We start from the raw sequence: 14,944 nt of genomic DNA on the forward strand, positions 1-14,944 counted from the left end.
CAGAGCTCTGTTCACACCAACTCCGACAGATGGTTGTCGTTTCCAGACAGGAAATATTTATCGAACATTCACTCTGGGCCAAGCCCTGTGCTCAACGCTGCTAGGAATATATGCAGGAGTGGGGCAGGCTGAGTTCCCGCAGTCTGTTGGGAAAACTGGAAACTCAGACAGGATTGGATGCTGCAGTCTTGAGGCAGAATTTCTTCCTCTCTGGGAAACCTCAGTTTTGCTTTTATGGACTTCAACTGATTGGACGAGGCCCACCCACATTATCACGGGTAATCCTTTACTTAAAGTCAACTGATTGCAGATGTTAACCACATCTAGATTAGTGACTGATTAAATAACTGGCTACTGTAGCATAGCCAAGTTGACATATAAAATTAACCATCACAGGCAGGTTCAATTGTCCTTGTTCTCCCTACTTCATGTCCAGTTTTTCTTCCTGACTGCCAGTTCTGTGACCTATGGCAACTTCAGGCCCATCATGAGATGCAGAGAAAATAACTTTCCATTGACTTCTTCACCAGCTCCCAAAGTGCATTAGCTCTTCATTCCTATAGTAAATCTTTCATCCCATTTCATTCATAATGGTTCTGTTTCCCTGACTGAACCCCAACTGATACATACCATATGCCCTAGAATTCTCTGGCCTTATGGAATATTGGAACGGCTTGCTGAACCCTCAGTTATAGCCTGTTGAGAGCACGCCCCGCAGGTTAGGAGCTCTCCAATAGGATGTGGTTTAGGTTTTAAACCACAACCAATACATGATGCTGTTTTTCCCATAGCCATAACATATGGGTCCAGAAATCAAGGGGTGTAGTGACTCCCTGCGTTAGCACTCCTAATACCCATCCTCACCACTGTGGGCTCTCCTTGTTCCCAGAGGGTTCGTCTCCGGAGGGTTGTCCATGCTTATCCTCTCTGCTGAGAATACCACAGTCAGGTCCCATCAGTGGCCATGCCCTAGCAGGCTTTGGCTCTTTGGCTGCCACTGCCACTAAGAAACTAAGGCTCTGTGTGGCAGATCCCAGCTAAGCACTGCCCCCACCACCAGCCCAGGCACCACCAGCCTCCTAGCTCCAGAGAGAAGAAAGTTCCCTCTGAGAGTCTCGAGCACACACTTGCCCTACAGCCACATATGGCTACAGAACTCCTGGAAAAACCCAGTCCTGGAGCCGGGGACCCTCTAAGAAAATACCCCTTGGTGATGAGGCATTCCTCCTTTGGCCACCCACCAGGGACAGCTTGCCTACTGATTTGGTCCTTACTGCCTTTAGCTCCTTTATCTTCCAAGGAAAGCTGTGGAGAGTGGAAGCTGGTCAGTCTCACGGGACAACTCTCGTCCCTCCCTCTGGCTCTTTAAACTTTATCCACCACGAAGTCTCCAACGTCTCTAGGAAGCCTCCCCAAAGGACCCCTGCCCACACTGATCCTCTCCTTCTGCAGGATTTTTACAGCTATCATTGTCCACATCATTCATTTGGCATTTAACCAGATACTGCTTTGTCATTTTATTTAGCTTTACTTTTTCCCGTCAACCAGGCAAGAGATGGTGTGAACTGAGAGTCCTCCCTGGAGGAAACACTCCTTCCCTCGTGCAGCTTCCTGTCCGCTTCCCATTGGGACCTTATCCTCCATCCAATGCATTCAGTTTATTGAATAGCATTCACTGAGTACCTACTATGTACCTGCCAGTCACTATCCTAGACTCTGGGGATACAGCAATGGGGATACAGGACAGACAAGGCCCTAGTTTTCATGGCACATATGTTCCAGTTGGAGGAGATAGATGAAAAGCACATAAACACATAGAAAAATTTCAAATCATAAGTCTATGGGAAAGAATAGGGTAATGGATACTGACTGATGGTGAGGTGTGCTGCTTAAATTGAGTGGTGAGGGAAGATCTCTCTGGATGACCTGGACGGCCAAAAGGAGCCAGCTGTGCAAAGAAAGAGTACTCCTAGCACAGAAAACAGCAAGTGCAAAGGCCCTAAGGCAGGAATAAGCTTGGTCTGTTGAAGGAAGGGAAAGAAAACTAATGTGGATGGATTATGGTGAGTGAGGAGGGGGTTGTGAATCAGTCAGTGTCCAAGCAGATGGAAACCGCATGGAAAGTTGAACAGAGAAAGTTTAACAGAAAGAATTATTAACAGGGGTTTGGAGTAACAGGGAGTTATATTGAGTTAAAGAGAACTCTAGAGAATACAGAAACAGCAGATATAGAGAGCAGCCACTACTCCTAGGACTGAGACAGAGGGCCCTGCCACCAAAGGCTGGGATTCTGACCTCAGAGAAGATGCAGCCATGACTCAGTGAATGGCAGAAAACCACTGAGCTGCCTCATGGGTGGCACTTGCCAGGAATCTGCCCCCTGGGATGTCAGGAGAAGACGTCCACAGGGAGGCGCTGCAGCTCACAACTCACTGTAGTCACCCAAGGGAGTGTGGGGGAGGCCATCCACAAGGAGGTGCCTTGCTGGTGGCATTCCTCTGGGAAACTGCCAGAGAAGCTGCCTGGGGAAGCTGCAGGAGCTCAAGAAGCCACCTCTGCAGAAGCCACACACTGGAGAAGCGCACCTCCTGCAGGAGACTAGCATAGCAGAAACCACATACCTTCAGGACCTGGACACTGGAGAAAGCCTACGCAGGCTCTCCAAGAGCCTGGTCAACGAGGCTCAGGAACCAAGAGGAGAAAACCCCTTCCTTCTCCAGTGTCCCTCCAACGTCCTCTATTGAGAAGGCTTAGCATCATGCCAGCTGGCAAAGGAGAAATATTTACAAAGCTCACCTCCATTATCCCAGAGCAGGCAAATAAGGGTGGATGTGGAGCTGAATGGCAATAAATTGATAACTGACAATGGGAGGGTGTTAGGAGATGGGGTTAGAGGGGAAGGCAAGGAGCAGACTGACACACGACAGTCCATTATTCTACGAAAAAACTGAGACGATGTAGCTCTTCATCAGTAAACAGGGCTAGAGTAATCAGGGAAGGCTGCCTGTGGGAGGCAGAACTTGAGCTGCCCCCACCTCCCATAAGATGATAAGCTCAACCCAAGGGTAGTGGCTAGGTGTTCTCAGCTCTGTTCACCTTTAAGCAAACCACACTTACAAAGCAACTTCTGTGGGTCTGCCCCTGAACTGAGCACCTTCTCTCATTTCCCCAGAACCTGGCCAGGGCAGGCTAACAGTAGGTGCTTAATAACAATGAGTTTATTTAAAAGAAAGAGTCTTTCAGCTCCACTCCACCAGCATGTGACTGCGATTTACCCCCAGGGTCATCCTTTGCCCTGGGTTCTCCTTCTCATGGCAGCACCGTCCTCATGATCCCGGCTGGTCCCTGAGAACTCACTGTGTGTCTGGAGGCTCCTTGCACCCTACGTGAAGGAAGCATCATCCTCAGTCACTCTCACCGCAGCTCTGACCTCTTGGATGCTGGCAAAGTCCCTCCATCCTGATGACTAAGTGAGCTTGGAGAACTGGTGACAGAAAAGGGCGGGAGCAGTCCTCGACATATCTTGGTGCAGGTTCACAGTTTTGGTCTCTCTGACCTTTGCCCTTTGTAAGCCAGTCTTTTAGAAAGAGAAATGGGACTTTTAGACAGAGATCTCTGGGACTTTGGGCGAAGGAAAACATCGGTCTCATCCGGTCACTGCACTCTCAATCTCCCAATATCTCCAAGTTGGGGCCTTGATTTCACCATCATCTCAGTGCAGGACTCATGAAGTGAAAAATGTCTTGGACAGACAATGTGCCAGGAGACCCACAGGTTTCTCCAAGGTCCCTGAGACCCTGGACGAACCGCTCATGAATGCTCCTGCTCTTCCCCCTTGCTTCTCTGTTTGGGTCGCCCCTCACCTCCTCCAAATAAGGCCAATCAAACATGTGCTGAGTCTCTGCCTACATAGCCATTATTCTTCACAGCTTGGCTTCAAGGGCGCATTCTCAGGCTCCGCCCCTGGGAGCTCACTGTCCCGTCTCGGAGAGCAGAGTCCCACCCCTGGAAGAGTCAGAGTAACTAGGGCAGCTGCTGATAAAGGTCTATGGCCCTGCTTCTCAAACTCTAATGAGCATAGAAATCACCTTGGGATCTTCTTAAAATGGAGATTCTGATTCAGAAGGTTTAGGGAAGGCCCAGAGAATCACGTCTAATATTTCCAAGGGATGCTAAAGTTGCCAAACCATGGACCCCCACTTTGAGTAGCAAAGGGCTACAGTGTGTGGCTTAGACAACCAAGTAGACACAGGAACTCACAAGGCCAGAGGACATGGGCCTCAGCAAGGTCTATGAAGCTGGACAAAGCATCACAGAGTTGCTGGCACTGGAGCTGGGTCTCAAAGACCAGAAGGTTCTGGAGGGTGGGAGATATCCGTGCAGGAGTGCCCCCAAGAGTCTGCAGAGGAGAGTAGCATCTCATTCGCTTCTGCCACAACCACGCTCTCTCAGGCCTGCCTTCCAGCCCATCAGCATCACCTACTTCCAGGAGTTGGACCAAGTACATGCTGTGACTCATGGTTCAGCTCCTCTTCCCACTCTGCTTCCTTCTCTGACTCCTACGGGCAGAAGGACACTTCAGGAGGAACTCCTGCCCACTCTCTCCTCAAGCAATTATGAGCCAACTGGAACAATGGGACTACAGGAAATATAAACAAGCATATTTGGGAAAAATATGAGTAATCTCAAGAAAGGAACAAAAGATGAGAATGGCCTCTGACAATGACTGGCAGGGGAAGTGGGTGGAGGTGGGAAAGCCTCCCTGAACTCACTCTGTCTTTGAATGAGTCCCCGGGGAGCTGTGATTTTCAGCATCTTTGTCAAGAGTCTGACATTTAGCTGCACGGATGTTGTGCTTAGTCCAGTGGGCAAGGGTGGTCCAGTCCTAGGTTGCTGATGGGCACACACAAACAATCCTCTTTTCATCCTGCCCACGCAATCATCCTACTCCAAAGCCACCCCCTACTCAGGGTGCACAGCCAAGCAAACCCTGCTCATGCATCTTCAATGCCTGAACTCCCCACTCAGCCCAGGCCTTTCTGGCTTTAGAGCCTTGGCCCAAGCTGTTCTGCAGGGGCCTCCCTCCCCCAACCCTCAGTGCAATGGCTCTTCCTAACTCTTGGAGTCTCAGAGTAAAGTCACCTCTGCACAGAGGTCTTCCCAGACCACCATATCTGAGTCAGCTCTCCATTATTAACAGGGCCTCCTGTTTGCCACTTGTCACCACTTCCTCATGTGTGGTTCACCTGTTTATGTTCCTTCTCTCCTACCAGGCTCCAGCCACCATCAAGTCAGGCACCAGCACTGTACCTGGTACATACTCAACCCTCAACAGACACATGATGAAGGCAAGAACGAAGCCCTAGAAACTTATCTCATCTTCATGAGGGGTTCCCCAGCCAACTGACACCAGGTTGATCATTTAGAACAATTTATGTTCACCACAGAACTCCTTCTCCATCCCTGTTTTTTTTTTTTTTTTTGAGGACGATTAGCCCTGAGCTAACTACTGCCAATCCTCCTCTTTTTGCTGAGGAATACTGGCCCTGAGCTAACATCCATGCCCATCTTCCTCTGCTTTATATATGGGATGCCTACCACAGCATGGCTTTTTGCCAAGCGGTGCCATGTCCACACCCAGGATCTGAACCAGCGAACCCCAGGCCACCAAGAAGCGGAACGTGCGAATTTAACCACTGTGCCACCAGGCCAGCCCAACCTTCTCCGTCTTAAAGCAATCTTATTGCAGAAACCTGAAGGCCCCCACGCAGTGGCTCCTGGGGATGCCATGGTTGCCAGCCACTCCAGAGTGAGGGCCAGTCGCAGGCCAGAGTTTGGCCCCCATTGCCTCTGCTCCATTTTCCCATGAATTGTTTAGCTGTGGACCTGGGTGGTAACCCAGGCATTTGGTTGCAACCAGAATTCAAAGCTGGCAACAAGGAGCCCACACGGTTCTCCCTGAAGGGAGCTGCGAGGTCAGGGCTGCAGGCTTCAAGCCCTTGTCCTGGGAGAAAAATGAGCTGTGACCACAACAGGCAGAGAAGGAGGGTCCAGGCTGCCGGTTTGCGCCCGCTCTGGGCAGCCAAGGAGAAGGCCCCCAGGCCCCCAGTGAAACAGTCTGGAAGGCCAGCCTTTTCTCGCCTCCCTGTGTTTTTTCACTGCCATCTTCATCCACAGGCACCAGCAGAAAGGGCCTTTCTAAGGACTGTTTACATTCTTGCCATTTTTGCCTGAGTTTAGACTTACTAAAAAACACATCTTAAACATTTACAAGCAATCATAGGCCCTCCTGGATTTCAAATAAACTTTTCGATAAACCAGTCAACTTCAGAGTCGCCATCCCCCCAAGAGTCATAAACCCTCAGAGCTGGTAGGCCCTTAAAGATCCCAATGTCCTTATCCTATAGGCAGAGAAACTGAGGCCCCGGGCGGGGCAGGGCCTGCCCAAGCTCACGGAGCACATAGTGGCACAGCCGGGACTGGAGGAGGACTCCTGTCTCCACAGCGATGTGTTTCATTTCATGTGTGAAAAATCTGAGCCCACCAGCAAGCTGCCTCCATGGCCATGTGGTGCTAGTTTTTAAGAGAACAAACTGATTTGAGGTTTCAAAATATTAATGCGCTTAGGGTTTGGAGAAGGAATGTGTGTTAAGTGCACATTCTTGGTCTTCAGCCATCCCCCAGCGCCAGGCAGGCTGGCTGCCTGATGTGAGGGCCCTGGGACTCCAAGTCGAGCGTCTGCTGCGCAATTTTAAAGCACAGGCCCCAAACCACTCAGACTGAAGCGTGGCCCCATGTATAAGTGCCAGGCCTGAGAGGCAGGCCCCAGAGCAGCTCCTGAAAGAGGATGACAAGAACATGTCCTCTCCAGCCAGACCAAGGGCTGAGGGTCTTCAAGTCAAATTCTCCATTAAGGTGTGCGATAATGGGGGGTGGGGACTACCTGCCCGTCATAAGCACCTCAGTGGACCCAGGAATGGAGAACCCTGCTGAGGCTCCTCATCTCAGGCCGCTAACCAGTTCTCAGACCCTCAGAAGGCTCCACAAGGCCTGAAACCAGAGAGCAAGGGTCTAGCGTGAGGCCGGAAGAAGCCATGCAGGCCCTAAGCCCTCTGGGCCACCACCTCCCTCTCTCCTCCACCACAGGCCTTGACAGGAAATTGAGCAAAGCTTTCTAAACCTCTACAGTGGGATTTCCAAGCAGGGCTCCAAGGGCTGAGGCCTATGCTCCAAGGAGTCAGGTTTCAACAAAAGCTGTGGGCCAGGGTTCTACAGAGTATGCTGGACCCTGTGCTGGCTTGGGATGCGAGGGAGGGCCAAGGCTGGCTTGGGAGCCTCAGGAAGCCAGAAGGTGACCCCTTCCCAGCCACAGGCTTAATGCAGACTTCGTGGCACCTACCCCTGCCCTGTGTCCCAAAGGCCAGGAGGCCCCCTCTGCACATGTCCTAGGCTCCATCCTCCACAAGGCTGGGAGGCTTAGGGTTGGTGGAGCTCCAAGGACTGCCACCCTGGGCCCTAATGGTCCCCCTAAAGCACAGAGATTTTAGGCAAGATGTTTTTAGAGCAAAGTCATTGATTGCATAACCAAACTCTGATTGTGCCTGGCCCTGTGCATGACTGTGCTGTGTTTGAGACAAGAGAGGACTCTGCCGTTCATCTCAGGGGTCTACAGGCCAACATGAGAAGTCTAACAAAAATAAGTCTAAATGCAATGTATGGCCCTGGATTGGATCGTGGAACAGAAAAAAGGACACTGGTAGAAAAGGCAGTAAAATCCAAATAAAATCTTGAGTTTAGTTCATATTAATGTATCAAAGTTGGTTTCTTAGTCTTGACAAACCACCATAGTTACGTAAGACGTTAACGTTAGAGGAAACTGGGTGAGGGGTCTATGGGAACCTTCTGTGCTATCTTTGCAACCTCTCTGTAAATCTAAGATGATTCCAAAATAAAATGTTTATATAAAAAAGTAACCACTGATGATGCAATCACTATGTGTCAGTCACAGGACTGAGGACTCTCCATGTATTATCTCCTTTCATCCTCCCCAAAACTTTATGGAGGCTGCAATTATAATCTCCATTTTACAGCCAAGGAGACTGAGGCCAGAGGTGCAGACATCCTGAGTGGAGGCAGGCCCCAGGTGGCGGCTCACCCGCAGTCGGAGGGGCAGAGACCAGGCGGCCACCTGTACATCCCGTGTGTAGAAGCACTGTTGGAGTAACTCACTAAAATGGAAATGCGAGTCCAAGTACACGTGAGTGATTTGCTATAAAGCCCCTGAAACCCTTACTGGGTCTTCTGAAGCCCCTCCGGAGCCCGCCTGAGGGGGCCATCCCCCCTGTGCAGGGTCAGCAGTGAGAGCTGCCCACCCGCCCCACATGCAAATCCTTCCAGAGGGAAATTAAATTCCTTCCTATTCCCTCTTCAAGGGCTTGGAACATAGTCCTCAGAAGGTTACCAAGGGAAAATTCTTTCTTCCTCTTATTTATAAGATTTTTTTTTTTCAAGACTCAGAACAATTCCCAGGGCTCTTTTGCACACAGACAGAAAACTTGCAACTATTCCCCAGTCTCTGGTAAAGCGTGAGGCCTGCCGTCTAGCCTGTGGCCTGGCCATACCCACCAGCACGCTCGGTGGCCCTTGCCCTTCTCGGCCTCTTTGCGCCTCCCTTGGTCCTGTACTTTACTGCCGGGAATGGCTGTTCAAGTTGGAAGATGAAGAGGAAAGAGAAGTTCTAGCTCTACTCCCCAACCAGCCTGTTAGCCGACACAGGCAGAAGGCAGGCCATAGTCTCAGGATTTTCTCTCTTTTAATATCTATGCTCTACTAGGTGCTAGAAATATGAATTCTTAGCAGCTACTGGTCAAAGAGGAGCTACTGAAGAACAGACGAACCCATGGTAGGATGAAGGGTTCTCAGTGGTCTCGCTGTGCCCTCAATTTCAATCATAAACGAGGGAGACCAGGCCAGCCTGTCTTTCCTGAAAACACTTCTCTAAGAAGAGGTACGATCACAGACAGACCTGGCAGAACTCAGGGAATATGGGACAACCATGTCATGGCAACTCGGGGTGAATTGGAACTCAACATGCATGTCAGGCTTTGCTCTTAGAGGCTGAAGTCAACCTCTTTAGGAAAAGTCCCCCTTTTCGTCCTCAAGGTTCTAACCACTTCCTCATGGTAGACTCCAGCAAGCAAGGCCACAGCTGAGATACTGATGGTCGCTTGGGGGTATTTCAGGCTCAGTGAATAATTATGTGAACAAAATAACACAAAGTGGTTGCCAACAGCTATTAGACCTGTGAAAAATAACAATGGAAAACTCAGTTGACTGGCTATCAAAGGGACCTTGGAAAGGAGGAAACCAGCTGTGGCTTAACATCTGTAAACTCAAAACACAATGCAAAAGAAGCAAACAACCAAAGGAAAAGCTGTCCACAAGTCTTTACCTGCGGAATTCTATCAAGGCTCCCGTCCGCCATTTAATTGGCCCAGAGTTGGTTCCACTCCAAACTGTTGTGCACCTGAGCAGTGCAGAGGCGGCCTTGCAGAGGCTGTGGCTGTTGCAGAAGGATGATAGACGGAGCAGGAGACAGGAAGCTCACCCCCCTTGCCTCCAAATACAAGTTATTCTTCAGAGACTGCGCTCTGGTGAGCGAGTGCCTCCCTCTGTGTGTATTCCCAGCCCTTTCTGTCTTCGGTGATGGCAACGGAAGACTCTGGTGGAAGGTACCTCCCTGCAGTTGAAGTCAGTGCTAGGTGACAGCCTCATCGTCAACTCACACCTGGGAAGGTGGCCTCCCAGGAGTGAGGATGAACAGGAAAATGGTCATTTCACATTCTGATCTACTGGGAAATGGCCCATGTGTTGTGCAAAGAGCATAGCTTTGGAATTACACAGACCTGGGTCTGACTTGTAGCTCCATCACGCATTAGCTAGGTGGCCTTGAGGAGATGACTTAACCTCTCTGAGCTTCAGTTTCCTCATCTGCTTTGCAGGGCCGTGGTAAAGACTAGAAATAATGAATATAAAGTCTCCAGCATGGTAGCAGCTATGGAGACACGCAGAACAAATACTGACTTTTTCATGAATGTTAGCAGCTGGCACTGCCCCAGGAAGGCCAGCCACCTGTGCACCTGGAGTTCATCAGATATGTCTATCAACCCCAAATCTGCACCTGAATCAGATACAGCACTGCCCAAAATCCTCATGGCTCTCACCATCTGCTTCATAAAGTCAGACCTCTAGAATCTTAGCTGTCCATGTCATCTTCCACCACCTTCTCTCACAAAGGCCAGGTTCCAGCCACATCAGACTTCTTCTCCTGATCACGCCATGCTTAGCCTTGACACTGTGCCAACTTTGCTAAGGCTGGTCCTCTGCTTGGGAATTTTTCTCCCCATCTACACTTGTTGAAATTCCATTTGTCTTCCCAAATCTGTCTCATGTGTGGTCTCTGAAGAGCCTTCCTTAATCTCTGTACCAGAGCAGCCACCTTGGCCCTCCATGGCACACTTTTATATGTACTATCAACTGCTTATCACAAGAGCTAGATTAGAATATGTCTTTTCTCGGTCCTCTGGCTCTGGTAAAGAGTGTGGATTCTTCCATTGACTGGTGGGTGGCCTTAGGCAAGTTACCTAATTCTCTAAGCCTCAGTTTCCCCGTCTATAAAACAGGGTGATAATCATAGTGCCAAACACATAGAACTGCTGGGAGGCTTAAATGTGACTATGCAGGAGATGCTGCCTGGCACATGTTAGTCCAGCAAATGTTGGTGGCTGCTCTGAGAACTCGTGTGAGTAAATGGGGTTACTGGCTCACTAGCCTGGAAGCTTCCCAAGGCCAAGAACTGGATGGCACCCACAGAAAGAACATGGTTTCTGGCAGGGGCAGATGCTCCATAAATGTTGGTCGAATAGGACTGGACTTTTCCTTTGGGAGAGTTAACCCTTTGAAGGCTGAGACCATGTCTGTTCTGACGTCTCTGAACAGTGCTGAGTGGGGACAGAGGGCAAGTCAGCTCTTGATCAGCACTGCAGGAGAGAGGCCCATAGGAGACAGGTGATGATGGGAGGCCACCTCCTCTGCAGTAACAGGGCCACCTCGGCCCCCCTCGGCCCCACCTTGGCCCTGAAGGGTCTCTCCAGTTTCACTCTCTGCCTTCCATAGCCAGGAAGACTCCATTCTCGTCCTGGCCCCACCCCCAGCTTGCAGGTTTTTCATGTAGGAGTAGCTGAATGATATTCTTAGGTGGTCACCAAAGAAGGGACTAGAAACTCAGCTTGGTCACCTCTTCAAGGGCCTCTGTGTTTAGCCCCTCAGTGGGCAGGGCCACAAATGCACAAGGAACTGGGCTTCATTCTCATGGAGGCTGCAGCTGTTCTCGGCTTTTCCCCACTGCCCATCGGGAAACAATGCAGAAACATAATTGAGCAGCTGTGGCTGTAAAAAGAACCTGCTTCAGAACAATAAGTCGTGTCCAGCAAGTATGTGCTGCAGGCCGGGTGACAGGACAGCATTCACATGACGGGAGATGAGTCTGCTCAGCGCACCACCAGACTGTTGTCTGTCTGCTGCCCTGCCTGTGTGTTGTGGGTGCAGGACTTGCTGTGCTGTCCCCTCTAGCTTCCTCTGATCTGGGTCCCCTCCCTTGGAGCCTGTATCTAAGACAGTCTCTCAGTGCCATTGCAGAGGTTGTGATGTGCTTCATTCCGTGGGTGCCATCTGGGCCCCCTACTCTTTTCTCTCTACTCTTGAGAAAGTGCCCATCGGATGCCACATTTGAAACTTCAGGATCTGCCAACAGAGTTTTCATCCCATCCTCAGTCCCCCTCTGTCCAGATCCACTCGCTATGGGTTTCTATGAGACTGTAGCCAGGTTTGGCCAAACTACTCTTGCACATGTGTTGTTTTGAAAGATTAGCACAGAATCCAACACAATATTTCTCTTGGGTTCGTCTTCCAAGCCAACAGAGAAAGAGCTGTTTCCAAAAAAATAACACATTATTAACCAATGAATAAGAGCCAAGAAAACATAGTAGCCAGCATATTTATTCCAAACAGCTTGTTTAGAATGCATATTGCAAATACATCTAATTCTACCAGGTTCTTTGGAAAACCATTATAAAGACCTCTTACAGCTAGTGGAGCCAAGTGGCTGGTCAGGGGCTGCCTAACACTGGGCACTCCTGTGTTATCCCAGATCAGGAGAACTTGCTCCATGCCAAAGCGCTCATTCCCAGAGCCCCGCTACCTCTCACACCTCCCACTTAAAAGCAACACTCCTTCATCCCATGCCTTTGTTTTGAGAGTGGCCATCTGGCCATACTCAGCAGCACCATCCAAGAAGCTTCCCTCTAAACAAAGGCAACTTCTCCATAAGAAGAAAAAACAAAAGCCACTGTAACAGCCTCCATTAATGGATGTCAGGACTGGCCCCCAAGTATGTGAAGGTCCAAATCAATTTGATTTATGAAAACTAAACAAACTTTCCAGTAAATTTGGCACATCCACAGCTCTGGAGAAAGGCCTTAATTATACTGCCTCTGCTCATTAAGTAGATAAGATCTTAGAGAGGCAAGCTATGTTTTGTCTTCAGAAAAAAAATGTAAATCCATCTGGCTCCATATTCCACAATTGTCAATAGCCCAAGGCCATATGAAATGCCCAAAGTTTTCATCTTCCCAGATCTGGGGTGGAACAGAAGCAAGCCATCAACACAAGAGCTCCGAGGCTGGCAGCGCGATGATGCGTTGCAGTATTCCTGTCTCTACAGAGCCAAGCACTGCACGTGGACTAAATGAGACGCCAAAGCACAAAAACCCAAAGGAAGAAACAGCCCTATTACTTATCGCAGAAATGCCTCCTCTTGGGCAATCAATGTAAAGAAGATTCATAATTTTAATGGTTCAACTGACCCCTCTCCCAGGCCAGAAAGGACTGATGCACTCTGGCCACAAGCCTCTGAGTGACCCTGGGCTTGTCAACGAGGTCATCACAAATACCAACTAGAAAGTCAGTTAGTACTAATAAAAACCTACTGTGTGGGCAACAGAGTTTCATCACCTATGGGGAGCCTATCATTGTTCAAATGAGAGTCCCTGGGAGGAAGTACTATTTTCTGTTGAATGTCCACCTGAGGCAGAAGCCCCTCACCTCAAAATCAGGATTCAAGGGAGGAGCAACTGTGCCCAACTTAGAAGAGGTTCTTTAGGAAAGTACCCTAAGTCCTTGGATCTCTTTTCTTCCCCCTTTACCCTTATTTCTTAGGGATTTCATTCATCCAGATGTTTTAAATATCTTATAAAACCTATTTCTACATTTATATCTCCATGACAGGCCTCTTCCTTGAACCCTAGATTTTAAATTCAAATGCCAACTTGGCATCTCAAACTTAACCTGTCCCAAACCAAGCTTCTGATCAATCGATTTTGTGTTGACCTTGTACCCTCTGATGTTGCTAGATTCATTTATTAATTCTAGTATTTTTTTCCATAGGTTCTTCAGGATTTTCTACATACAAGATCTTGTTGCCTGCAAATAATGATAGTTCATTTCTTTCTTTCTAATTTATATGCCTTTAATTTCTTTTTCTTGCTTTATCTCACTGGCTTCGAGTACAATGTTAAATGGCAGTGGTGAAAATGGACATTCTTGTCTTGTTGCTGATCTTAGAGGAAAAGTATTCAGTCTTTAACGATCACATATGATGTAGCTGTAGTTTTTTCACAGATGCCCTGTATCAGGTTGAGAAAGTTCCCTTCTATTCCTAGTTTCCCAAGAATTTTGATTAAAAATGCATGTTGAATTTTTGTCAAATGCTTTTGCCACATTTATGGAAATGATAATTTGTTTTTTCTCCTTTGTTCTTTTAATATAATGAATTATAATGATTAATTTCTAAATGTTAACCTAAGCTTGTATTCCTGAAATAAATCTCCATTGGTCATAATGTACAATACTTTTTATAAATTTCTGCTTTCAATATCGTTATATTTTGTTGAGAATTTTTCCCGTTTGTCTATTTTCAGAGGGATATTGGTCTTCAGTTTCCTCTTTTATAATATTTTTGTCAGATTTTAGTATCAAAGTTATGTTGGTCTCATAAAACACATTGGGAATGTTTCTTCCTCCATTTTCTGAAAGAGTTAGTGTTAGGTTAGTATCATTTCTTTGTTGAATGTTTCATGGAATTCACCTGTGAAGCTATCTGGGCCTGGAGTTTTCTTAGTAGAAAGGTTTTTTTTTATTACGAATTTAATTTCTTTAATAGATAAAAACTATTCAGATTTTCCATTTCTTTTTTCTTAAGTTTTTTTTTAACTTTTTATTAAGATTATGATAGTTTACAACCTTGTGAAATTTCAGTTGTACATTATTGTCAGTCATGTTGTAGGTGCACCACTTCACCCTTTGTGCCCTCCCCCCAGCCCCCTTTCCCCTGGTAACCACCGATCAGTTCTTTTTGTCCATATGTTAACTTCCACCTACGAGTGGAGTCATACAGAGTTCGTCTTTCTCTGTCTGGCTTATTTCACTCAACATAATACCTTCAAGGTCCATCCATGTTGTTGTGAATGGGACGATTTTGTCTTTTTTTATGGCTGAGTAGTGTTCCATTGTGTATATATATATACCATATCTTCTTTATCCAGTCATCAGTTGATGGGCATTTAGGTTGCTTCCACATCTTGGCTATTGTAAATAATGCTGCAATGAACATAGGGGTGCATGGGACTTTTGGAATTGCTGATTTCAAGTTCTTTGGATAGATACCCAGTAGTGGGATGGCTGGGTCATAAGGTATTTCTATTTTTAATTGTTTGAGAAATCTCCATACTGTTTTTCATAGTGGCTGCACCAGTTTGCATTCCCACCAACAGTGTATGAGGGTTTCTTTTTCTCCACAACCTCTCCAACATTTGTCACTTTTTGTTTT

Source organism: Equus caballus, chromosome 14 (genome assembly GCF_041296265.1).
Source record: "Equus caballus isolate H_3958 breed thoroughbred chromosome 14, TB-T2T, whole genome shotgun sequence".
NCBI lineage: Eukaryota > Metazoa > Chordata > Mammalia > Perissodactyla > Equidae > Equus > Equus caballus.